At 42.4% G+C, this 27,402-nt stretch overlaps 1 protein-coding gene across 2 annotated transcripts in view; it reads left to right on the top strand.

Moving 5' to 3' along the window:
- The window catches only part of NCALD (neurocalcin delta), a 322,563-nt gene that overhangs the window by 49,250 nt on the left and 245,911 nt on the right, over nucleotides 1-27,402 (top strand). The gene's annotated exons all lie outside the window — the stretch shown is intronic.

The raw sequence follows: 27,402 nt of genomic DNA on the forward strand, positions 1-27,402 counted from the left end.
TCTTCTAATTATTCTACCCCTTAAAAGTGAGTAAAATGTCAACTGTAAAAAGTCAGAGGTGCCTTTTGGGGGACGTTATATTTAGCTTCTCACAGTTTTTAAGAAATATTGAAGCTATAGAACCTGCCTTTTCTCTCACTTCTCTGTCTTCTCACTGGAGGACATATTTAATAGGTTCTATATTGGAATTGGGCTTCCCTCATAGCTCAGTTGGTAAAGAATCCACCTGCAAGGCAGGAGACCCCGGTTCGATTCCTGGGTCGGGAAGATCCACTGGAGAAGGAATAGGTTACCCACTCCAGTATTCTTGGGCTTCCTTTGTGTTGTGGCTCAGCTGGTAAAGAATCCGCCTACAATGCGGGATACCTGGGTTTGATCCCTGTGTTGGGAAGACCCCTTGGAGAAGGGAAAGGCTACCCACTCCAGTAAAAGTTTTAGAGTCTTAGCATCTATTCTGATATTGCTGCATAACAAGTCACCCCCAAACCTAGGGGCCCAGCAATCATTGACATGCATCACTGATCTAATCTGAGCTGGGCTGGTGGGGAAGGTGTGTCTCTGCTCCATGGCATCAGCTGGGACAGATCAAGGGGAGGTGGGAGGACTCACTGCTAAGATGGCACTCTCTCCTGGCCGCAGGTTGGCTCTGGTTTTTGGCTTGGAGCTTGAGGCGAGGGGTTTGCCAGAAGGCTGGGATGGAGAACCCTGGCTGCTTGGCTCTCATGTGGCTTGATGGCCGAATTCCAAAAGTAAAAATCCTGAATGAGAAAAAGAGAGAGAGAGACAGACAGACAGACAGACAGACAGAAGCTCTTTTGCTCTTTTGACCTAGAGTTGCAAGTTACCAGCACAGCTCTCACCACATTTTGTTTGGTAGGTGGGAGTAAGTCATCCCAAATTCAAGAGGAGGGGAATTTGACTCCACCTCTGAGAAATATCCCAGGATTTGCCAACAACAGTTAAAACCACTGCAGTATCCATAGGATTCTCCCTCCCTACCCCACTACCCCCACCAGTTCATCTTCCCCTCTCTTTAACTGTATCTTAAAAAAATTGTTTTTATTTTTTAAATTTTTGGCTGTGCTGGGTCTTCATTGCTCTGTGGGCTTTTTCTCTAGTTACGGTGAGCAGGGGCTACTCTAGTTGGAGTGCGTGAGTTTCTCATTGTGTTGGCTTCCCTTGCTGTGGAGCAAGGCTCTGAGTGCAGGCTCAGTAGTTGTGGTACTCAGGCTTAGTTGCTCCGTGACATGTGGGATCTTCCGGGACCAGGGATTGAACCCGTGTCTCCCGCTTTGGGAGGCAGATTCTTTGCCAATGAGCCAGCAGGAAAGCCCTAACTATATCTTGAAATGTTCAAAGGAGTGAGCCTTGGACACATCTACGACAGGGCCAGATAGGCCATGTTTGTGAGCGAGGCAGCGTATGGGGTTGGTGATGTAAAGGAGAGAAATTTCCTCCCGTAAAGCAGACAAACCCACCCTCCCAAGCCACCAGTCTGGAACTTCTGGCTGGATGGAGAGGCAGAAGTAAACTTCATTCTGTCCTGCTAGACTCTTTTTTGTTGTTGTTCAGTGAGTCTTCTTGATTGTTTCTTAAGGGCAGGAAAGGGGATGATATAACACATATGGGTCAGAAGTAGAAACATGCCTTTAGAGGGATGTCCTTCATCCTTGAAGTTGGTGTTTCAATGACAGTTCTCAACGTGGAGCAGGTGCTGGCTTAAAGGAACATTAGACTAACCTTGTTTAGGTATTTTATGCTCTAACAGAGGAGATAATCTTTGGATAGGCCCTTCAGCTACATGGTTCCATAGAATCCATGTCCCTGACTCTGGGCTCTGCTCCCACAGGGTACTTAGAAAGCTGGAGTCTCTGTGTAACTCCAGCCCCCAAAGTACGTGGGATGCCTAAACTCCCAGAACAGATGAGAAACCGAGCCCCAAAGACCTGATTCGAGGTGGAAACTCTCTGGGTAGAGTTATCTTAGCAAGTCACAGATTCAGTCTTGAAATACCATTCCCCATGATTTGAAAAAGTGGTGGTTTTTCACCATTCCTTTAACCTTGTTCTTAAAGAAACAAAGGAGAGTGTTAACTGTATTCTCTTTTCTTTAGATGGGTTCTGCATGGCTAAAGTTACACTCAATAGCTTCTGGCTTGTCTTTGGTTTCAAATACAGGAGAGAGTGGATGTTATTTGGAGAGTCCTTTAAGCCCTTTCCACTGATGGAAAGAGCATGCTTCGGTGCTTGTTGATCTCCTAGGTTTCCAAGAGTTGTTTTTGAGTCATTTCGAAATAGCTGAGCAATTTTGGTATTAAATTGCAAACTCCTTTCACTTAAGAGCTCCAACATTTATTAGTCAGCTGTCCTACAGAGCAGATTTTTCACTCTTATTCTTAAAGGCTCTGCCCATTTCTCCTATAAATAATGCCATCTGATGTCATAATCATATATTTTGTTGTACTGATATTTATTAAAGTTCTTTGAGTCATGGAAAACCATATGCTGGAAGAGGGCTGTGTCTATACCATTGATTTTGGAAGCAGAAATTTGTTCCATTGGATGCAGAGCCTGGAATGATGGTAGAAGATGTTTTAATTAAGCAAAGCTTTTTGTTTCTTTTGTTTTGCTTGCTTTAAAACCTTTAGAAAGGTTAAAAGACTTCGAGAACTGTCCAAAGAATGAGTCATTTTTATAAACAATGTGTAATTAGCTGGTTTCTTTCCTCATTATTTCTTAGATGTTCATGGTTTAGAAACTGCAGGTGGAGGCATTTCTGGAGAATGTGAAATTAAAATACTGCTAGAGTCCAGGTGGAAAACAGAGGCACACTCAACCAAGTGGTTCCAAAGAGTTTGGGAGCAGCTCAACTGGTAAAAAATCCGCCTGCAACGCAGGAGACCCCGGTTCAATTCCTGGGTGGGAAAGATCCGCTGGAGAAGAGATAGGCTACCCACTCCAGTATTCTTGGGCATCCCTTGTGGCTCAGCTGGTCAAGAATCCACCTGCAATGCGGGAAACCTGGGTTCGATCCCTGGGTTGGGAAGATCCCCTGGAGAAGCGATAGGCTACCCACTCCAGTATTCTAGCCTGGAGAATTCCACGGACTGTAAAGTCCACGGGGTCGCAGAGAGTTGGACACGACTGAGATCTATTTCCAGAAGTGTAGCCATGGTGAAGGGGAACCAGTAAAGAACAGTGAAAGCACCCTGAGGGGCCATCACCACACCTGGGATGGAGCGGGCAGAAAGGGGGAACGAACTGCAGGCGGGAGAGGCCGCTGGGTGGCGCTGTGCTTTGGGAAGAGGAGCACATCCACCCCGACTCCCAAACCCTCCTCCCCGCAGAAGACTGAACAGCAAACCCTCCAGCCTCTCTCCCTTCTGCCCACCGACTGAGGCCTTCCATTGCGGACCCCAGCCCGAACCCAGGGAGACAGCAAGAAGCCCAGGGCTGCATTCCGTAAAAGGTCGCCTCCTGGGGTTCCGAGCAGGGTGAAGGATAGAGAGTGAACTTGAAGGGGCCAATGGAAAGTGGCCATCACAGCAGATAAACGCAACCCTGCAGCTCTGGTTTGTCAGATGTGTTTACAAAAATATGCTCATCGGGTGGGCCTGGTTGCCTAATGAATTTAATACAATTCAATATTAATACAATATAATATATGAATATACAATAATATGAACTTAATACAATGCAATTATTTCCCTCTAATAGGATAAGGGTGAAAATTCAGATGCATAAACCCCTCCCCCCACCCCCCCCCATCCCCATTTCATTAGCTTGGGGCCATGGGGAAATTTGAGGCTTGCTATTTCTGGTTTTCTTCAGACCCTGTTGTGGAGGTGGAGTTCTGAGGGTCGTTAGCAGAGGTGGGCTAAGGTATTTGGAACTAAACTTTCTCAAAGAAAAGGAGATTCTGGTTCTGGACTAGTGCGATAACTCCTTGGCAGAGCCCCTGAGAGGACTAGGGATGGGGAATTAGAAAACGAGTCGGTCGGTTAGATTTGCAAACCCCTGACTGCCTGCTGGCAGAGGCGCGGGACCTCAGAGGTGGGGGGATGTCTGTGGTAAATGTGCTCAGAAGGGACAGCAAGTTCCAAGAAGGTTCAGCCTCTGTCTCAGAGATGTATTTATCTGGTAGCATCTGGCCATTTGGGGGTTTAGAACTGTTCACACTATGGTTTATTTCTCTTTCAAAAATAGAATTGTCTAACTCTGCAAACCCAGCGGAGTCTTGTCTGTTAGTGTGGAAACTGGCCGGAAGTAGAAGGGCAGAGAGACCTTGACAGTTTCCAGTGTATGTTAATTTATGTGATGTTGTGGAAAATCCATTACATGAAAACATGTGCAACTTTTTATGTAGAGGACATCATAGGGGTTTTCAAGGCTATAACCTTTTACAAGAAGCCTAACTGCATGCACAGTGGCTCTCAACATAGAAAGTGGGTCTGTGATGTTTCTCAATCTGCCCCAGTCTCAAAGTATCAAAGGGCTTGGTGTAAGGCAAACTCACAGTGCTTACTCAAAAGCAGCATCTTGGGGTTGATTTCAGCTTCTGAGGCTTTGGCTTCTTCTCCAAAGAAAAGTTCATTCCAAGATATTGATGTGAACTACCCTCAGATCCTGGAAACATGTATACATCAAAGGCTGTGTTTAAAAAAAACAGAAATGATCCACTAAATAGGTTATGGAAGGAGCTACATTCAGCAGCAGGGTAGCCGGGTAAAGACTCAAAGGGGCGGAAAAGTTCCTGCAGTCATTAAGTTCAAAAGTCACCTTAATTTGTTAATTGATCTTTTTGTTTGTTTGTGGTATGAGTTGGTAATCTACCTCTTTTCCAATGGATACCCCAGTTGTCTCAACATCATTTATGAAGGAGTCATTTTTTTCCCCATTGGTTTTATTGATTGATTTTTGACTGTGCCCTGTGGAATCTTAGTTCCCCAACCAGGGATTGAATCTGTTCCCCCAGCAATGGAAGTGTGAAGTCCTAACCACCGGACTGCCAGGGAATTCCCTGCTATTGTTCTCAAATTCAAATACTCACAAAGACAACCTCTGTGTGGGAGAATAAATCAGTAGTGTTAATTGTTCTTGTTTAATTCAACCATGAGAAAAATTAAGCTTTTCATAATTGGCTGGTTTTCTGGATGACATTTTCTGCTTCAAAACCATTCCTTTTATTTTGTGATGGAAAGAAAAGTTTAAAATGTTTTCAATTAGAAGTTTCATTCTTTTTCTCCCTGTTCTCTAAAAATATGCTCTGGAAGAATATTGTTTTAATTGGAAGAAATATTTAGTTCAATAAAATTAAAATATAACTGAGTATAATTAGGAAATGAAATAATCAGGATCAGACATTTGAAAGAACCTACACATTTTCTTGTATGGATGCACATAAGAAATTTATCCTGAGACCTGAATTTTTACATGGTAGGCACTGAGGAGTCTTGGTAATAGACCAACAGGCTGGGCATTTGCTATGTGCAAGGTTCAAGACTTGTTCTGTAAATATAAGATGAGAGTATTGCCTTCCAGAAGCTGTTGTCTAATTGCAGAGATAAAACCCATAAAAACTAACTGATATACAAGAAATACATAACTGTTTAGTTGAAGCAATGCCATAAAGCTGTACATGCTTATTTCCCAGATAAATGGTACAAGTAATAAGTGTCTTACTCAGAAAAGTGAAAGATGATTAGGGAAAGGCCTGGAGTGACTTGGAGATGGAACTTGAGTTGGGTTTTTCAGGGCAGCTTTGAATCGATAGACTTAGAATGGCCTTGGGCATTGAAGGAGGAAATCATGAAATAATAGAGCATAAAATGGACAGAGATCTTCATGGTCACATAGCCTGGACTCTACTTGAACACCACCGGTGAGTCATAGCCTTCAAGGGTAATCTGCTCTATTTTTGCTTAGCATTAGTCATCAGAAAGTTCTTCTGTTTGGTTTCAGGTGGAATCTATATCCCTTCCACATTCCAACTCTTCAACTTCCATTAGAGTTCTTTCAGGGAACTCTGAATCCCTCTTCCATATGAGAGTCTTTATAAGTATTAAGGATTCTTTTATATCCACTAGGTCTTCCCCCTCCCCGCCTCCTCAGGTTCTCATTTATCATCATTTCCAGATACTTTGTCATCCTGGTCATTTTTCTCTAGGCTTCTTGAGACGCTTCCTTCACCAATCCATCTTTCTCCTGTAGACCATGGATCTACAGGAGATCTACATGGATCACTCCACTGTTGAAAACCTTCAGTGACTGTCCAGTCTGCACAGAATGAAAATACCAGCTCCTGGTTTATCCAGCAGCTGTGACATAGTTTCCCACTGGGAGCCCAAAATGTTTGTACCTTGCTCCTCCTCCTGTAAAATGCCTCCTTAACCAGAAGACACAGCATCTGATGTGTTCCCACCTCCACTTCTCCTGGGAGTGGATTCCGCTAAGCCCCGTTGAGGTTCCTGGTGCAGGAAGTGAGGGAGGGGGGTAAGGTTTTGTCCTTGGAGTATTTCTCCTTTGGTGAAGGATCGAGGCCATTGGCTGAGAACTGTAAGATCTTGGCATCACATATGGCTTCCAGGGATGCCAAAGCTGACTTGCAGTTGCCAGGTCTTCCTTTTGCTCTGGCCTCATTCCAGTGCTGTGTGTTGCTCCTCATGACTACCAAGCCTTTGACCAAGCCGTTGCCACCACCACCCCTGTCCTGAGCGTGAGCTTGTGAGGGCTCTCAGGCCCTGGTATAACACAAAGGCTATGCTGGCTGAGTTTCTGATTTTCACCGCTCTGTGAAGCTAGCAGGTCTTTTGTGGCATTTACACTGGCTGGGAAAGGAGGTTAGTTCCCAGAAAGAAAGATAAACTGGGGCTTGCAAAATCCATCCCTTCCTCTCTATGGACTGAGTTCCATTTACTTCTTTCTATTTGCTGTTCTCGCTCTGTCTAAGTAATGATTTGAGCTGTTATGGTCCAACTCACTACCCTTATCCCAGTATCTTGGAAGAAAAAGTCTGTTTAGAAATTCAGAGAGGAGTAGGTGTAGCTCTTGACTTTATTGAGAAAACTCAGAATGACTTCGTGTTTCCATTCTGTGTCATTTTAAAGTTGATCGCATGGTTTCTCTGCAAGAGCCCTTATCCTGTACTGATATTTCTCATAGTCAGCTGCTGACTTGTGGTAAGCACCGTTAACATCCTCCAGCATCCATTGTAGTTCTCTGCAGAGCACTTATCACTTCCTAGTACTTCTCTTGTAAGCTGCAGGACAGTAGTTTATTAGCAAAAAGAGGAAAATTTTCCAGAATGAGTGCTATCTGAAAGACACCCTCCTGGTTACTTACCGTTCCCTTATGGCTGCTCCTAGTGTCTCACGGTCAGCTGTCATCTGCCCGTCCCCACTGGAATCTTCAGGAATGAAAAGCTGCCCACTGCATTGTACTTCTCTGGGGTTTTGCTCTCTGAGTAGTTTTTTTGCACATTCATATGTGGCTTAAGCCAATTGGTCTGAGTGCCTTATTTATCGTATGACAAATGTTTTGCTGCCAGTCTTTGTTCATTCCTCTTCTATCTCCCTGAACACCTGGAAAACTATCTCCTTATTTCTCAAGGGGCCATGGCATTCTGATCCAGAAACTGAGCTACAGACCCTTATACGTTTCTATCTACTTTACCAAACACATGCTGTTTTCTTTGAGAGTCAACCCTTCTTCTTTCCGACCTTTCTTCCTTCCTTCCTTCACTTCCTCCCACCTTCCCCCTCTACCTCCATCCCTTCTTTTCTTCAACCGGCTTTTGTTGTCAACCTTGTATGTGCCAAGTCTTATACTAGGTTCTGAAATACCATGGAAAATAAGACAAACAGGAAGTCTGCCCTCTCAGAGTGTACAGTCATGAAGGTTTATGAGAATTAGCCAATAAAATCAATGCTCCTCTTACCCCCCTGCTCCATCACACACACAGAAGACATGCTTCAGTCGAAGGGTTAAGTTCTATTTTAACAAAGATCATTATGAAATAGAGACTGGATTGTGGAATTAGGTAAGTCTGGGTTGACCTCCTATTTATTACTTGGGTGACTTTGCCCAAAACACTTAATCTGTCTTTAGCTTCCTCATTGGTAAAATGGGGAGTATACTATTATTCACTTTACAGAATTCGTGGAAGGTGAAATGAAATACAGCTGATTTAAAGCACTTCGGACAGGATCTAACTCTTAATAAATGATAGTCATGAGAATGAAGAGGGTGATTATAGCTGGAGCCTGGATGGAGCATTTGGAAATAGTTTGACATTGGCTCTGATACATATGCTCTTTTTTAAAGATTTTTTTATATGAACAATTTTTTTAAAGTCTTTATTGAATTTGCTACAATATTGTTTCTATTTTTTATGTTTTGTTTTTTTTGGCCGTGAGGCACACAGCTCCCGGACCAGGGATCGAACCTGCACTCCTTGCTTTGGAAGGTGAAGGCTTAACCACCAGGAAGTCCCCTGATACACATACTCTTAATCTCTATCTTCTTGACCAAGATAACAGGATCCATTTAAATTAACAGAAAGGAAAATGAGGTTAGCATAATTGGGATATATATGAGTATAGTAATCATGTTTTCTGAGCTCAAAAGATCAGCCCATGTTGATTGACAAGCATGCATATGCTTTTCTCTGGGGAGGGGGCGGCATATTCGTTTCTGGGTCACTGGTCACTGTGTATGTGGCTGCCATCTCCTATAACAAAAAGGCTCCTGAGAAAAGACAAGGGGCTTGTTGGGGAGGGGCTGTGGAGAAGAGGGAGAAGGAAGAGAGGACAAAGCCCAGGGGCTTTCTCATTTCCTGCTCTATTTACTGTGACTTGCCTGTAGCTTTTCTAGCCTGGTCTTTAAATAATTGAAGACCATCTTAAGCACCAGAACCTTCCATAAATGACATGAAAGTAAGTAACATGCCCTTTGGCTCTCTGTGCTGGACTGGGAAGGAAATTCTACGTATCTCACTCTGAGAGGACCTCAGTCAGTGACAGAGAGGGAGTTCATGGCCAGAAAGGAAGGCCAGGGTCTGCCTGTGAGAAGCCCCAGAGGGAAGGCACCTGCTGTGAAATTGGTGTCTAAGGGGCTATATTGCAATCCTCCCATTAACACCAAGTTTGTTGCTTGAAAAATTCAGCTTCTGTGAAAATTCGTTCATTATTCTTTTAGTGCCTTTTAGCATTTTGAGCACTTGGAATGAATGACTCTTTGGGAAACCACAATTCTGACAAGAATAAAAGCCTCCTAATTCTCTTAGAATACTTGTTTTTCAGCAGAGGTATCTAAACATAGTAGAGTGTGAATATTGAATAAAAATAGTTAGAGACAAAAATAGAAAATAGAGACTTGTTCTCCTGGTGTGAAAACACGTGTAAATCCCAACATTTTTGTTGTTTTCCATCTTAACCGTTTCTGAGTACATGTCACGCTGGGCAAACAGTTGTTTCTCCTTTTTGCCATCTTCTAATTCCCTCCCTCAGCTCTTCAAGGGACTTTTGTGTGTCTTTGTTTCTTCTTTCATTGTATATTTCCATTAGGAGAAGACTCAGAAAAGACTGTAGTGAAATGAGGTATATCTATGTAAACCTGTTATTTCCTCAGCTTGGTCAGGCTGCTGCTGCTGCTGCTAAGTCGCCTCAGTCGTGTCCAACTCTGTGCGACCCCTTAGATGGCAGCCCACCACGCTCCCCCATCCCTGGGATTCTCCAGGCAAGCACACTGGAGTGGGTTGCCATTTTCTTCTCCAGTGCCTGAAAGTGAAAAGTGAGAGTGAAGTCGCTCAGTCATGCCTGACTCTTAGCGACCCCATGGACTGCAGCCCACCAGGCTCCTCCATCCATGGGATTTTCCAGGCACGAGTACTGGAGTGGGGTGCCATTGCCTTCCCTCAATTTGCCAACCCTCCCCTCCCCCACAATCCCCTCCCCTATCCTGCACCTTTGCCTCCTATACTGTTAGCATTGGCATTTCTCCTGCATAGCATTTATCATAGTAATAATCTAAGAATAAATATTGTAATTCGTTTTAGAGTAGCTCCCTTTTTTGCTAGACAGGAATCTCCATGAAGGCAAGAGAGGAGACTGCCCTGTTCCCCTTGGTGTTCACTGGGCCTGGCCCAGTGACTGGCATATTGCAGAAGCTCAGTTTATATTCTGAGTGGTAGCTAACATTTACTGAATAATTGTCTTCCTGCTAATGAAAGAATCAACCTCAAAATACTTGTAACTATTAAATAGCATTGCTCCTTGGAAGGAAACTATGACATACCTAGACAATGTATTAACAAGCAGAGCCATCACTTTGCCGACAAAAGGTGTATATAGTCAAAGCTGTGGTTTTTCCAGTAGTCATGTACATCTCTGAGAGCTGGACCATAAAGAAGTCTGAGCAATGAAGAATTGATGCTATTGAACTGTGGTGCTGGAGAAGACTCTTGAGAATCCCTTGGACAGCAAGCCAATCAAACCAGTCAATCCTAAAGGAAATCAACCCTGCACATTCATTAGAAGAATTGATGCTGCAGCTGAAACTCCAATACTTTGGCCACCTGATGCAAAGAACTGACTCATTGGAAAAGACCCAGATGCTGGAAAAGATTGAGGGCAGGAGGAGAAGGGGATGACAGAGGATGAGATTGTTGGATGGCATCACTGACTCAATGGACATGAGTTTGGGCAGACTCTGGGAGATAGTGAAGGACAGGTAAACCTGGCATGCTGCAGTCCATGGGGTCACAAAGAGTCAGACACAATTTAGCAACTGAACAACAAGAAAAACAGCGAAGTCTAAAAAATTCATGTGAGACTTATGTTGTATATGGCTTTGAATTTTTAAGCCATGATGTATATCAAATGCTACAACTAAGTTGGACATGAACATTTGAGTTTCTGAAAGTCTGCATTGATTTCAAATAAATTATTGTATCTTCTCATCCCTACGTGAGACAGACAAGGGGTAGATAGTTTTACTGAATTACAACCAGCAAGTCATGGATGAGGGTGGGGCCCCAAGTCCTGGTCTTCCATGACAGCAGTCAAAGAAACATCATTATATACTAGTCGGGGTCCCATCAGGATGTGAAGGCAACTTTGACCTGGCAATTTGAGCAGAATTTAACAAAATGAAAGTAAGGTGAGAGCTTTTTAGAAACTATTCAGAGATAGGGCAGTATGTCCAGGATGAGCTATAACTCAGAGACTTTACTCCCACTAGTCCTTCAAGGTCAGGACCCACAGAGGGTGTCTGGAAGGAGAGGGACCCCCAACAGGAGCTGTGCCCTTTGTGGGAGCACTGCCAGCCCGTGGCATCTTGGCAGGAAGGAAGCTGGGGCAAACAACATCCTCATCTTCTCCCACTTCCTAACCTCCTGCCAGCGCCATCTATGGATATAACCCAACAGGAAGTCAAGGGATAAAGGAGTCAGTCCATAAGGATCAGGTGAAGCAGGTTGGAGAATGAATGTGAGGTGCAAAGAGAAGATAAAAGGTAAAGGAGATGGAAGACACAGCTGCATTCTCTTCACTGAAACCCGCCAGAGGAGACAGAAACCCTGAAATGAAATGAGGTTACTTATGTGAGGTCTTTGGAGTGTCATCCTGTTCCAATGAGAAGAAGTGTTATATCCAGTGCCATGGAACTGTTCAGTACAGCAACTGACTTTACACCCTAGCCATCTCACTGGCTGGTCATCCGTTCAGCAAGTATTCACAAGCACCTTGTTGTATTGTACATAAGAGCTTGTAAGGGAGGTTTTAGGTGCCTTCGTTTTCCAATAGTGCAAGGCTGTATCTGTGGGCTGTCCTTGAATGCAGGTACTCAAGATGAGGTTCCCAGACCAGCAGCAATAGCAGCACTTTGAGAATGGTTAGAAAGGCAAATCCAATTTACATTCCCACTACGGGCAATAGTGTGGAGAGTCCTTAGAAAACTAAAAACAGAGCTACCATACAACCTTGCAATCCCAGGCATATATCCTAAGAAAATCATGATTTGAAAGGGTACATGCACCCCAATGCTCACTGCAGCACTGTTTATGATACCCAAGACATGGAAGCAACCTAATGTCCATGGACAGAGGAATGGATAAAGAAGATGAGGTACATATATACAATGGAATGTTACCCAGCCATTGAAAAGAATGAAATAACGCCATTTGCAGCAACATGGATGGACCCAGAGATTGTCATACTGAGTCAGAGAAGGAGAATTAATCGTATGACGTCCCTTGTATGTGGAATCTAAAAAGAAATGATACAAATGAACTTACAAAACAGAAAGAGACTCACAGACTTGGAGAACAAACTTATGGTTGCTGGGGTGATGGATGGGGGCAAGGGATAGGTGGGGAGTTGGGATGGCCTTGTACATACTGCTATTTTAAAATGGGTAACCGACAAGGACCTACTGTATAGCGCTTGGAACTCTGCTCAATGTTGTGTGGTGGCCTGAATGGGAGGGGAGTTTGGGGAAGAATGGATACACATGTATATGTCTGGGTCCCTTCACTGTTCACCTGAAGCTATCATAACATTGTTTGTTAATTGACTATATCCCAGTACAAAATGAAAATTAAAAAAAAAAATAAAGAAATGCAAATCCATGACCACACCCTGATCTTTGGAATCAGTGTCTCTGGGTTAGGTTTCAGAAAGCTGTGTTTTAGCAACTCTCCAGGTGATTCCTAGCAGGCTTAAGCTTGAGAAACTTTGGCAGGTATGTATTGTAAACTTTTGGGACATGAAGAAATAAGCTCAGGGCTGTGAGTAAGATACACACATGCATAAAAATACACACACCCATGCATACTCACTACTGCAGTTCACATAGTTTTATCTTAATCTCGGCATATTTTCAAACAGCCCTGTAAAATAAGGAAATTGGATTAAAGAAGCTTTTTTCAAGCACTGTTTATCTGATCCTCTTCAGAGCCAAGAGTGTCAGAGGGCCAATCCATTCAACTAAAATATTTATTTTTATAATATTTCATTTGAACACAGAGTTCTAAGACTAAAGAAGCACCAAAAACCCCTATTTGAGATAATCTAAGATTATTCCCTCTTGTTCAAATGTACCGTGATGCTGTGTATCAATGCAATGTCTATTGCATTGATGTTGTGTGGAATCTATATTTATAACTTATATAGATGCATATTTTATTTCAAAATATTAGCATTGACTTATGACTAGAGGTGCTTCTTTCCATTTCCTGCCCTTTGTGGTTCAGCTACAGGGGTGTGCCCATATGCCTTGCTACCCTGAATGCATGTGTGATTTCCAGAATGGCGGTTACTTCTTGGCAACCCGTCCTTCGCTGTTTTGTTGCATATTGCTGTTTTGAAAACAAAGAATTTGCAGAAGGTGTTACTGCACTTCTGCTTGCATCAACTCTTGTGTCTGAGCTGTCCATGTTAGCTTCAGGCTATTAAATATTTAAAAATGGAAAGTGGTATGTTTCAGCAGGCAGGCTCAGAGTTGTTCTAATCTTGGTTCTGTATTTGGCCTACAGATGCAAAAGATTGGGCAATCATCCATCATTTCTATGCTTGCATTTTCTTATTTGTCAAAAAGCCATAATAATATATATTGCCTGCCTATATTACATGTGGTGGGTCCAGAATTTCTATGTAGAAGAGTTGGGGCAGTAACCATATTGCTGGGAGTAGGGAGTAGAATAAGGACTTATTTTTCTTGAGGACAAATTTGTAAAGCAAGCACACACTATTTTCTTAGTTTGTATATCAAAATTCATAAAATGAAAAAATGTCCCCAAATGCTGTTATTTACACTATGTGGAAAAATTAGTAAAATGGCAATTAGTTATATCAAACAACACTCTTTAAAATTAGATTGACTTTTTTTGTATTTAAACTTTTTGTTGATATTGCAAATTGTTGTCCAAGCTTGTTGCAGTAATTTATACTCTCACCCACTGTACTTAAGAGAGTGTATTCAGTTCAGTTCAGTCGCTCAGAGAGTGTATTGCACACCTCCTATTACCAAACTTTTTCGTCTTTACCAGTATAAATTATCTTGTTTTTATTTTTAATTTTGTGTGGGGTATTTAGCATTTTTCTAGATTGACTTTTGAGGAGAAATTATTGGGGCAGAAAGGACTAAAATTTTGCCCCCAGCCATTTTATTAATTGAATATAGTTTATGTACAATATTCTATTAGTTTCGGGTGAACAGTGTAGTGATTTGACATTTAAATACATTACAAAATGATCGCCATGATAAGTCTAATAGCCATCTGTCTCCATACAAAGTTATTTTTGAACATATTCCTTATGTTGTATGCTATTTATTTTAAAACCAGAAGTTCAGTTCAGTTCAGTTCAGTCGCTCAGTTGGGTCTGACTCTTTGCGACCCCATGAATTGCAGCACGCCAGGCCTCCCTATCCATCACCAACTCCCGGAGCTTACTCAAACTCATGTCCATTGAGTCAGTGATGCCATCCAGCCATCTCATCCTCTTTTGTCCCCTTCTCCTCCTTCCCCCAATCCCTCCCAGCATCAGAGTCTTTTCCAATGAGTCAACTCTTCGCATGAGGTGGCCAGAGCATTGGAGTTTCAGCGTCAGCATCAGTCCTTCTGATGAACACCCAGGACTGATCTCCTTTAGGATGGACTGGTTGGATCTCCTTGCAGTCCAAGGGACCCTCAAGAGTCTTCTCCAACACCACAGTTCAAAAGCATCAATTCTTTGGTGCTCAGCTTTCTTCACAGTCCAACTCTCACATCCATACATGACCAGTGGAGAAACCATAGCCTTGACTAGACGGACCTTTGTTGGCAAAGTAATGTCTCTGCTTTTTTTTAATTTAATTTTATTTTTTTTATTAGTTGGAGGCTAATTACTTCACAACATTTCAGTGGGTTTTGTCATACATTGATATGAATCAGCCATAGATTTACACGTATTCCCCATCCCGATCCCCCCTCCCACCTCCCTCTCCACCCGATTCCTCTGGGTCTTCCCAGTGCACCAGGCCCGAGCACTTGTCTCATGCATCCAACCTGGGCTGGTGGTCTGTTTCACCATAGATAGTATACATGCTGTTCTTTTGAAACATCCCACCCTCACCTTCTCCCACAGAGTTCAAAAGTCTGTTCTGTATTTCTGTGTCTCTTTTTCTGTTTTGCATATAGGGTTATCGTTACCATCTTTCTAAATTCCATATATATGTGTTAGTATGCTGTAATGGTCTTTATCTTTCTGGCTTACTTCACTCTGTATAATGGGCTCCAGTTTCATCCATCTCATTAGGACTGATTCAAATGAATTCTTTTTAACGGCTGAGTAATATTCCATGGTGTATATGTACCACAGCTTCCTTATCCATTCATCTGCTGATGGGCATCTAGGTTGCTTCCATGTCCTGGCTATTATAAACAGTGCTGCGATGAACATTGGGGTGCACGTGTCTCTTTCAGATCTGGTTTCCTCAGTGTGTATGCCCAGGAGTGGGATTGCTGGGTCATATGGCAGTTCTATTTCCAGTTTTTTAAGAAATCTCCACACTGTTTTCCATAGTGGCTGTACTAGTTTGCATTCCCACCAACAGTGTAAGAGGGTTCCCTTTTCTCCACACCCTCTCCAGCATTTATTGCTTGTAGACTTTTGGATAGCAGCCATCCTGACTGGCGTGTACCTCATTGTGGTTTTGATTTGCATTTCTCTAATAATGAGTGATGTTGAGCATCTTTTCATGTGTTTGTTAGCCATCTGTATGTCTTCTTTGGAGAAATGTCTGTTTAGTTCTTTGGCCCATTTTTTGATTGGGTCATTTATTTTTCTGGAATTGAGCTTCAGGAGTTGCTTGTATATTTTTGAGATTAATCCTTTGTCTGTTTCTTCATTTGCTATTATTTTCTCCCAATCTGAGGGCTGTCTTTTCATCTGTCTCTGCTTTTTAATATGCTATCTAGGTTGGTCATAACTTTCCTTCCAAGGAGTAAGTGTTTTTTAATTTCATGGCTGCAGTCACCATCTGCAGTGATTTTTGGTTAGTACGTCTTAATCCCCTTCACCTGTTCCACCCAACTCCCCACTCCCCACCCCTTTGGCAGCCACTCATTATTTTTGTATCTATGTTTGTCTTTGTTCACTTGTTCTGGGTTTTCTTTTTTTTTTGGCCATGCCCCGCAGCATGTGGAATCTTAATTCCCCGACCAGTGACTGAACTGATGACCCTTGCAGTGGAAGCATGGAGTCTTAACCACTGGACTGCCAGGGAAGTCCCTGCTTCCTGTTCTGTTTTTCAGGTTGCACATATAAACGAGATCATACAGTATTTGTGTTGTTCTCGCTGACTTTTTTCACTTAGCATGATACTCTCTGGATCCATCCATGCTGTTATAAATGGCAAAATTTCATTTTTTATGGTTGAGTAATAGTACATTGTTTATATATACCACATTTTCTTATCCATTCATTTACTGATGGACCCTTAGGTTGCTCTCAATCTTGGCTATTGTAAAAGTGCTGCAATGATCATAGAGATACACATATCTTTTCAAATAAGTGTTTTGTTTTCATTGGGTGAACACTCAGAAATAAAATTGCTGGATCATAGTGTAATTCTGTTTTTAATTTTTTTGAGGAAATTTTATGCTGTTTTCCATAGTGACTATACCAACAAACAATCCCACAAACAGTATACTAGGATTCCCTTTTCTCCACATCTCTGTGCCAACACTTGTTATTGGTTGTCTTTTTGATTATAGCTATTCTTACAGGTATGAGGTGGTTTCTCATTGTGGTTTTGATTTGCATTTCTGCAATGATTAGTGATGTTGAGCATCTTTCATGTGTCTATTGATAATTTGTATATCTTCTTTGGATAAATGTCTATTCAGGTCCTCTACCCCTTTTAAAATTGATTTGTTTCTTTGATACTGAGTTGTATGAGTTCTTGATTTTTTTTGAATATTAAACCCTTATTGGATACACTGTTTGCAAATATCTTCTTCTATTCAGTAGACTGCCTTTTTGTTTTGTTGATGGTTTCCTTCAGTTTGCAAAAGGTTTTAGCTTTATGTGGTCCAATTTATTTATTTTTGCTTTTGTTTCCCCTGCAAAAAGAAAAGATAGATCCCCTAAAATATTGCTAAGACCAATGTTAAGGAGCAAATACTTCCTAGGTTTTCTTCTGTGAGGTTTTATGGTTTCAAGTCGGAAAGTCTTTAATCCATTTTGAGTTTATTTTTGTGTGTGGTGTGAGAAAGTGGTTCAGCATCACTCTTTTGCATGTAGCTGTCCAGTTTTCCTGTTACCATACATCAAAAAGGCTGTATATTCCCCACTGTATGTTCTTGGCTACTATGTCATGGATTAATTGGCCACATAAGCACTGGTTTATTTCTGGGATCTCTATTTTGTTTCACTGATCTTTGTGTCTGTTTTTATGCCAGTGCCATACTTTTTTGATGACTGTAGCTTTGTTTCAACATCAGGGAGTTTAAATCAGGGAGCATGATATCTCCAGTTTTGTTCTTCATTCTTTCTGAAGATTGCTTTGGCTAATTGGAGTCTTTTGTGATTTCATACAAATTTTAAAATTATTTGTTCTAGTTCTGTGGAAAATGCCAGTGGTATTTTGAGAGAGACTGCATTGAATCTGTAGATTGCCTTGAGTCATAAGATCATTCTAATTCTTCTGATCCATAAGCATGGCATATCTTTCCATCTGTTAATGTCATCTTCAGTTTCTTTCACCAGTGTCTCATGGTTTTCAAAATATAGTTTCTTACCTCCTTGGTGAGACTTACTCTTAGGTGTTTTATTCTTTTAGACAATTGTGAATGGGATTGTTTTCTTTTTTCTCTTCCTGATAATATACATTACTAGTATATAGAAAAACAATAGATTTCTGTATGTTAATTTTGTATGCTGCAACTTTATACATTCATTTATTGGTTCTAATAAATTTTTAGTGGAGTCTTTGGGTTTCTATATATAGTATCATGTCATCTGTAAACAGATGTAAAACAGAAGTTTTACTCCTTCCTTTTCAATTTGGATTACATATATGTGTGTGAATGTGTGCCTGATTGCTGTGGCTAGGACTTCCAACACTATGTTGAATTAAATTTGTGAGAGTGAGCGTTCTTGTTTTGTTCCTGATCATAGAGGAAATGCTTTCAGTTTTTCACCACTGAGTATGATGTTGGTTATATATTTGTCATATATGGCCTTTATTATGTTGACTATGTCGGCCCTGGGGTGGGCAGTGGCAGCGGAGAGGCTGGGGTGCCCTCCTCTCCTGGGTGTCCTCTGATACCAGCTCCAGCCTTCCCCAGACCCCCTTCCTGGCACCTCCAGCAGGGCCTCTGCCTTGGCCCCTGGGCGGCATGTTGACCAACATCCAATGGCCAGTGAAGGTTTACACATTCAATGAGGACCAGCAGTGGGACAACCAGGGTGCCGGGCATCTCATCCAGCTATGTGGAGTGGCTGAAGGGCATGTCTCTGCTAGTCAGGGCCTGACAAAACATGGTCTACTGGAGAAAGGAATGGCAAACCACTTCAGTATTATTGCCTTGAGAACCCCATGAACAGTATGAAAAGGCAAAAAGATATGACACTGAAAGATGAGACCCCCTGGTTGGTAGGTGTCCAATATGCTACTGGGGAAGAGCAGAGAAATAGCTCCAGAAAGAATGAAGAGGCTGAGCCAAAGCAGAAAGGATGCCCAGTTGTGGATGTGCCTGGTGGTGACAGTAAAGTCTGATGCTGTAAAGAACAATACTGCATAGGAACCGGAAATGTTAGGTCCATGAATCAAAGTAAATTGGATGTGGTTACACAGGAGATGGTAAGAGTGAACATCGACATCTTAGGAATCTGTGAACTAAAATGGATGAGAATGGACAAATTTAATTCAAATGATGATTATATCTACTGTGGGCAAGAATCCCTTAGAAGGAGTGCAGTAGCCATCATAATCAATGAAAGAGTCTGAAATGCAGTACTTGGGTTCAATCTCAAAAATGACAGGATGATCTCTGTTCGTTTCCAAGGCAAACCATTCACTATCACAATATTCAATATCTTTGGGTTCATCTTGTTTAGGACTCTTTGTGCTTCCTGGACCTGGATGTCTGATTCCTTTTTCAGGCTAGGGGAGTTTTTAGCTGTTTTTTCTTCAAAGACATCCTCTCTCTCTTTTCTCCTTCTGGGACTCATAGTGCAGCTGTTAGTGCACTTAATATTGTCCCAGAGGTCTCTTAAACTATCCTCATTTTTTAAATTCTTTTTTTTTCTTTCCTGTTCAGTGTGGGTGATTTCCCCTACTCCGTCTTCCAGATGGACAATCCATTTCTGTGTATCATCTAATTTACTGTTGATTCCTTCTAGGGTATTTTTCATTTCAGTTATTATATTCTTCATCTCTCATTGATTCTTTCTTTTAAAAAATATTTTAACTTTTCATTGAAATCCTCACTGTATTCATTTGTTCTTCTCCTGAGTTCAGCAAGCACCTTTATTACCATTACCTTAAACTATTCACTGGGTAGATTGCATACTTCCATTTTGCTTAGCTCTTTTTCTGAGGTTCTGGTCTTGTTCCTTTGGAATGTATTCTTTGGTCTCTTGAGAGAAAGTGAAAAGAAATCTCTTTGTTTGTTTCTGTCCATTAGGTAGGCCTGTTACATCTCCCATCTTGGGGAAATGACCTACATAGGAGATGTCCTATGGGGCCCAGCAGTGTTCTCCCCTCTGGCCGCCAGAGCTTGAGGCTCTAGGGGTGTCCCTTTTGTGGGCTGCATCGTGCTTCTGTTGTGAGGGGGCTGATTACTGTGAGTGTGCGGGTAAGCTGGCTGGCTGAGAAGCTGTCTCATGCAGTTGTTGTCGTCTGTGCCCTGGTAGGCAGGACAGGCCTCCAGCATGACTTGTTTGGATGCCTGGTGAGGTGCCACTGCTGAGGGCCTGAAGGCAGGCGCTGCTGGGGGCAACGCCCTAGTGCTAATTGGCTAGAAGCAGGATTCCAAAATGGCGCATGCCAGCCCCGTTGCTAGCTCGGTCGATCGAGATCCTCAAAATGGCTGCTGCCACTCTCTCTGTGGCCAGGGAGAGTCCCAGCTGCCTTCTGCCTCTTTGGGAACGTCTCCAAAGGCAACAGGAGGTTTGTCAAACTACCTGCTTTGTCAAAGAACTGCTACTGAACTGGGAGTCAGAGCACGTGAGATTTTGTGCATGACCTTTAAGAGCAGAGTCTCTGTTCCCTATAGCCTTCCAGCTCTGTTGAACAACAAGCCCACTGGTTTCCAAGCCAAGCCTCCTGGGGGCCCATCTTCACAGTGGCAGACCCTTGGGCTGAGAAGCCTGATGTGGAATGGGGACCCCTTCACTCCTCAGGAAGGGCTTCTGTGTTTGTGATATCCCTCCTGTTTGTGGGTCGCTGGCTCAGGTGGACCAGACTAGACCAAGTTTCCTTCATCCTTCCTACTTGTCTCATGGAGGCTCATGGAAGATGTTTTCCTCTAGGCTTCAGGTCATTCTCATAGGTGGTCACCCCATAAGTAGTTGTAGTTTTCTTGTGCCTGTGGGAGGAGGTGAGCCCAGGGTCTTCTTTCTATTCCACCATCTCAAACTGTCTCCCCTACCCATTTCTGGGTGTAGCTCTTGGGATATTGTCAAGGTAAAAAACAAACAAACAAACAAACAAAAAAACAATGAAAGGACTGAGCACATACAAGGATGTAAGGATTATCAAGTTAATAGTATTTAAATGTCCTGAAGTTTCTTTAAAGAAGAAACAGTGTTCAGTTCATCTTGGTGTCTTCCCCTAGCAAGTCTGTACCTAGTACAATGCCCGCCTTTTAGTGTAGATAAATGTGTAACTCAGCTTTTACCTTGGTCACCTGGTTCTGTGAAATGTATATAAAATGGACTTGAACTCCACCCTAGGTGCGCTGAAGTCCTGGTGGTTTATAGTCTCAGGGCCCTGTTTTGCTCTGGTTTTTGGTTGCTTCTGAGCTCTTGGTCACATATGTGGCTCATCTGTGACTGTTTTGTCTCTGCCCCGTGTGGACCCACATGTAGCTACCAGCCCCCTCTTCTTGGTTTCCCCTAAGTAAGTTTCATAGCTGGCATTGGTGTGCTGCAGACTTCTAACTATTCAGAAATACTAGTTGGGGGAGAGCAGCACATAGATAATTTAGGATTAAATATTAGTTTTGTTCTAAAAAGTTCTCCTGGGGTGCATCACTTCTACTTTCTTAATTTCATGTTGTGACTTCTTTCTAAAAAGGACAGTATGGCAAATGTGGGGAGAGGATGACTACAGTGGAGAAATCTGACAAGTGATCAAGGTCAACATTAACAGCCAAACCTCCCCAAATCTCATAACCCCATTCTAATCATGGGGAAAACATCATACAAATCCTAATAGAGGGGCATCCTATAATACGCCTGATCAGTCCTCCTCAAAACTCTCAAGGTCATCAAAGACAAGGAAAGTCCAGAATATCATCAAAGCCAAGAACGGTCTATGGAAACATAACACCTAAATGTAACAAGGTACCTGGAACAGAAAAAGGACATTAGGTGAAAACTATGGAAATCTAAATAATCTATGGACTTTATTTAATAACAATGTATTAATACTGGTTTATTAACTGTAACAAAGGTACCCTATTAATGTAATTAATATGTTAATAATGGAAAACTATATGGGGATGGGATGTGGTACATGGAACTCTCTTTACCATTTGCTCAATTTTTCCAAAAATCTAAAATTGTTCTAAAAAGTAAAGTCTGGTAGTCAAAAAAAGTTCACTTGGTCGTTTACCTGGAACAGAAGATTTCTCTCTGCCAATCTTCCCCCTTGCATTCCTTATCAAGGCACTGCCCCCAGCATCCTTCGTATCCACATCCATGCCTTTCTCCTCCTCACGCCCTTCCTGGTTTGTGGCATCTCTAAATGCCTCCCTCACTGATCCCCACTCATCCTTTCACAGAGCATATTGGGGGTTCTTTGTCTCACTGTAGTTCCTCCAGATGCTCTTGCATTTATAATTAGTTTCTTTTTGCTGCAAATGAACAAACAAACTGACTCGGTTGAGTGCTGTCCCCCAGCCCAGATCCTGCTCACTCTACACAGTCCTTGGGGGTTCTGGGGTCCCAGTCTGTCAATGGGACCTAGCTCAGGACAGATAAATTGCACCCAGGGGAGCAATGTTCATGTGGAGAGATGGGTTTGCTTTTTTCAAAATGTTATCTCAGTATTAATTACATGATTCCCTCAGCAAAGCTCTCATTGAAATGTTTCTGAACTATTTTAGCAGGTTGGGAAAAAGTAATTTTCCATGCAGTCAGACACTGAGGATACTTTAAAAATGTGCTTGTTGCTGAACTCTCTGGGTTTAAGGTACAATCACTGAATGACAGATTTCCCTTTAGCTTCCAGGCGTCATTGTTTTTGTAGAGATTCTCCTCAGATTGCGAAGTAGATTTTGTTAGCTTCCTCATGGCCATTCTAAGAAAAATAAGGGGGGAAAAGGGAAATGATACTTACCCACATTTTACTGGAGCAGAGCTCAGATGATCTCTTTCCATCTCTACATTTTGAACTAAGTATTTTTTAGCCCGGGAAGCTGAGATGAGTGAACTTGTGTGATGGTGCAACCTGTGAGTGGCCCAGCCAAGTCTGGAGCCCAGAACTGCCTGCCCTCCAAGCCAACGTTCTTCTCATGGGGCCGCCTCCTTACCCAGTCCCCCCAGAGGTGCTGCCTAGGCCACTGGAAGCCCTGGATTTTGTCCACGTGCTTGGCTTGAGCTTTAACTCGTTGCCAGTGCTATCCGGAGGTAGAAACTTTTATTTGCACACCAGTCTTCACCCTCATCAGCATTATCATTCTCTCCCTCCTCACATACCCCTACTGAATTGGTTGACTCCTGCTGGGGATTTTGTAAAAATACATAGAAAGACTATTTGGACATGATTCTCTTCCCACCCAAGACAAATTTAAGAGTCCATTTTCTCAGCTGCAGAAGATGGCCAGGCTTTCTTTTGATCCATTAAATATTTTTTTCACACCTTTTCCAGCTTTCTCATGTGTAGTCACTATAAGATGAAGGGTGAAGGGAGCATGACTGGGATCAGGTGGGAAAAAATCGAGTCGGGGGCCAGGTGAGTCCTTCCTGGGCCTCCATCTGTTATTAAGCCATTTCAGTAAACAGCAGAGGCAAAACTGATCGGTGGCCACGTGGGTCCAGTTCCACTTTGGACTATCGCCTAACCTTGGGACTCTGACGGAAAGGGTGATGCTGCAAAGACAGGAGAAATTAAGTTGAAAACCATGAAGAACACTGAAGCCTTATGCTTCCTTCCTTTAGAAACCTTCAGGGAAATGATCTCAGCAGTTGGGAAAAATTTAAACAACGTTGAAACAGGCACAGATGGGTTTATGGACTTCTTCTGAATTATTATTATTTTTTTTTTAAAGCAAGCCTGATACAACCCTGGTAGAAATTGAATTCTATAATATGCTTTCTTAAAAACTGCCTAGTTTTTCTTAAACCATATGTCAAGTTTGAGCCCTGAAACTTAACAAGTATATAGAGGAACAAGCTGCTAGAATATGGTTATTTCACACAGCTTGTAAAACTATTTGGGGGGCAGATAGAGCTTTATTGGTTGGGGTCCCACAAGTTCTGCAAAATGTCCAGACTCTGAGTGGTAGAAGTCTGTCTTGTGGGAAGAGGTAAGCGGTAGCAGTGATGGGAAATTAGCATGGAGTGATTTTATTATTACAACACTATTACAATGTAATACATAATACAATTAAAATGTCCAAGAGGTTGTAAGGAAAAGTAGAAATCAGCAGTTTAAGTGAATAAGCCTCCATAGTTTTCTTGTTAAGAATAAGAAATAAAAGGCCTAAAGGAAGTTATTATTTATTGCATTCTGAGTATCTGGTGGTGGGCTTGGAAATGGTTTGTGTTAGCTAAGTACCTGTAGGGATAAGTCCTTGATTAGAAAAATGGATTTAGTAAGAGGCAAGTTTGAGGTGGGCTGAATGAAGCACAAGCTGGAATCAAGATTGCTGGGAGAAATATCAATAACCTCAGATATGCAGATGACACCACTCTTATGGCAGCAAGTGAAGAAGAACTAAAGAGCCTCTTGATAAAAAAGTGAAAGAGGAGAGTGAAAAAGTTGGCTTAAAGCTCAACATTCAGAAAACAAAGATCATGGCATCCGGTCCCATCACTTCATGGCAAATAGATGGGGAACTGTGGAAACAGTGTCAGACTTTATTTTTTTGGGCTCCAAAATCACTGCAGATGGTGACTGCAGCTGTGAAATTAAAAGACGCTTACTCCTTGGAAGGAAAGTTATGACCAAGCTTGACAGCATATTAAAAAGCAGAGACGTTACTTTGCCAACAAACGTCCATCTAGTCAAGGCTATGGTTTTTCCAGTGGTCATGTATGGATGTGAGAGTTGGACTGTGAAGAAAGCTGAGCACCGAAGAATTGATGCTTTTGAACTGTGGTGTTGGAGAAGACTCTTGAGAGTCCTTTGGACTGCAAGGAGATCCAACCAGTCCATCCTAAAGGAGATCAATCCTGAATATTCATTGGAAGGACTGACGTTGAAGCTGAAGCTCCAATACTTTGGCCACCTGATGCAAAGAGCTGACTCAATGGAAAAGACCCTGATGCTGGGAAAGATTGAGGGCAGGAGGAGAAGGGGACGGCAGAGGATAAGGTGGTTGGATGGCATCACCGACTCAATGGATATGCGTTTGGGTAAACTCTGGGAGTTGGTGATGGACAGGGAGGCCTGGTGTGCTGCAGTTCATGGAGTTGCAAAGAGTCAGACATGACTGAGCGACTGAACTGAACTGAACTGAAGTTTGAGGTAAGGTACTTAATATTTATAGTTTCTTATTTATTTATATTCTGAGAGCACTTTGGAAATTATACCTAAATGGCCAAGTCAAATGATTTATGCTTTATTATCTATAAACACACACATATAATTAGATTGACTCCTGGTGTTTACATTTCCCAGACCTGAAATAAAACTAACAGCTTGGACCTATTTATGCTACAGAAGATTGAAAGTTGTAAAGTACTAGGTCAAATCATATGGAATTGCTTTTATAAATCAAAAACACCCAAATATTGGCAGTTTCACATGACTCAATCTAATATGCAAAAGTGATCGGTAAATTCTAGGTGGGTCACAAAATGTAATGAAATATCATCCATTTTCTGATGGTAGCTATGAAGGATGAAACTGCATATTGGAAGAAATCTAGAAGTCCTCCCAAGGTTTGTCCTGACGCTTTCTTTGCCAGCAGAAGCCATCCTGATCTCTCATAGCAAGTCAGCCCACCTAGGAGTTGGCAAACCTCAGCTCTTCTTGTATCTTTGTTAAAAGAGATGATAATTAATGTAATTAAAACCTTCCCCAGCCTGTCTTTTTCATATTTCTTTTGGGGCCAAAGGAAATAAGCATTGAAGGGCTTTGAAAAGTTAAAAATTATATTGGATAACATAGTATCATTATCATCATGGCTAATTGTCGGGGAATCCGACTGAGACAGTTCAAACAGGAGAATGTAATCTTGAATAAGACAAACCACCCAGACTCCTCTGTCTATTCTGGGCAGTATATCCATCAGCTCATGCAGGCGGGAGATTTCTCCCCTTAATGTGATAATGGGTTAGAAGAGCTAGGTTTAGATAAAATGGAGACATCGTTTGGATGGCATCTTATTTTTTTTAATTAAAAATATCTTCAGCTGTGTGCTGAGAACAGCAAGGAACAAATGGTTCTGTATGTCACCAGAGCTAGCGAGACAGGTGGTGTATTCCGCTTCACCCTGGGTGCTTTTTCTCACGTGCAGAGAAAGCCCATGTTGGCAGATTCCAAGGTGGTTAAGTGAATGAGCCAATGGAGCCTCCAACCTGCTGTCCCGCCTGTGAACACAATAGAAATCAGTCACAGTTCATCCAGGACTGTATTCCCAAGAAAGCTGGGGGCCCAGAGATGCTTCAGTTGCATGTTGCTATCAGGTCTTTTTCATCAGGTTGTAGAGCATCAAGCCAGCTGCTTCAGGAACATGTTCACCAGTTCTCTCTGTTTACACTTTGGGGGTTTGCTGAAATTTTACGTGGTGGGGAAAATCACTGATTTCTACCATGTAGAAAGAATGTGTCGGTTGGGCCTTTTTGGTTGGTTGTTTTACATAAAAGTGTGTGGAGGGTTTGGGGGTGAATCTTCACAGCATCCCATGATGCAGGTTGCCTTATGACTCACCTCACAGATAAAGAGACTGAGCCTCAACAGCACAGCAGTGTTTTGGTCCCAACTACTGACGTCAAAGAGATGACCTTCAATTACCATGATTTAGTCCTAGGTGGCTAAAACTCTTGCATGGAAAATTCTATTTCTCCCCAAAATTATGTATTGATCTCCTTGCTATATCCAGAAGAGTTTGCTTTAAGCAACAGGGGGCCTGCTGAAGGGGGAACTCAAATCTATTCTTCTTCTTTTAAGCAAGACAAACTTGTCCTTTAAAGTTGCTGGCTGTTTCTGTTCCCAGGTTTTGTGATTCTTCACCTGGAAAGAAAACTTTCTGATTCTGCAAAGACTCACTTGAGTAGCCCCCTTCAGCTGTGTAGCTATAAACCAAATACCAACCTACTCTTCTGAGACTGTAGCAGGAGAGTTTGGGGCTTGGAGAAAAACTGGAGTCAGATGAAAAGAGGTGGTCATAGATTCTCCAAAACTCATTGTCATGTGGAGCAGAGAGGTTTCTGGGTGGAGTGATGGGCAGATTTGCATAAAGCCTCTTAAAGAGTCACCGTCTATATTCTAGTTCCTTTTGAGGATCTAGGGCTTCCCTGGTAGCTCAGATGGTAAAAGAATATGCCGGCAATGCGGGAGACCTGGGTTTGATCCCTGGGTTGGGAAGAAACCCTGGAGAGGGGCATGACAACCCACTCCAGTATTCCTGCTTAAAGAATTCCATGGACAGAGGCACCCGGCAGGCTACAGTCCATGGGGTCGCAAAGAGTCAGACAAGACTGAGCAACTAACCCTTTCACTTTGAGGATTTAACTTGTTTTCTCGGCTAGCAATCTGGATTCCATACTAATCTGGAGTTGTTAGAGGGGAGTTTCTGATGCTAGAACCTGAAAATGGTTCTCTGTGTGTGTGTGTATAAATTGCAAGAGCTCTATCAATAAGCTGCAGTAATACTGGGAGATCAGGCCTGCTTTGGAGGGGAGTATCTAAGAAAGTGACGCTGGGAGAGAATCCTCACCCTCAGCTGTCTTACTGGCCTCAGTTCCCATGGCTGTTACTTGCATAGCTGAACTCTTAGGCCCTTAGGTTCCCAGCCACTTTCTGG

This window comes from Cervus elaphus, chromosome 21, assembly GCF_910594005.1.
Source record: "Cervus elaphus chromosome 21, mCerEla1.1, whole genome shotgun sequence".
Lineage (NCBI taxonomy): Eukaryota > Metazoa > Chordata > Mammalia > Artiodactyla > Cervidae > Cervus > Cervus elaphus.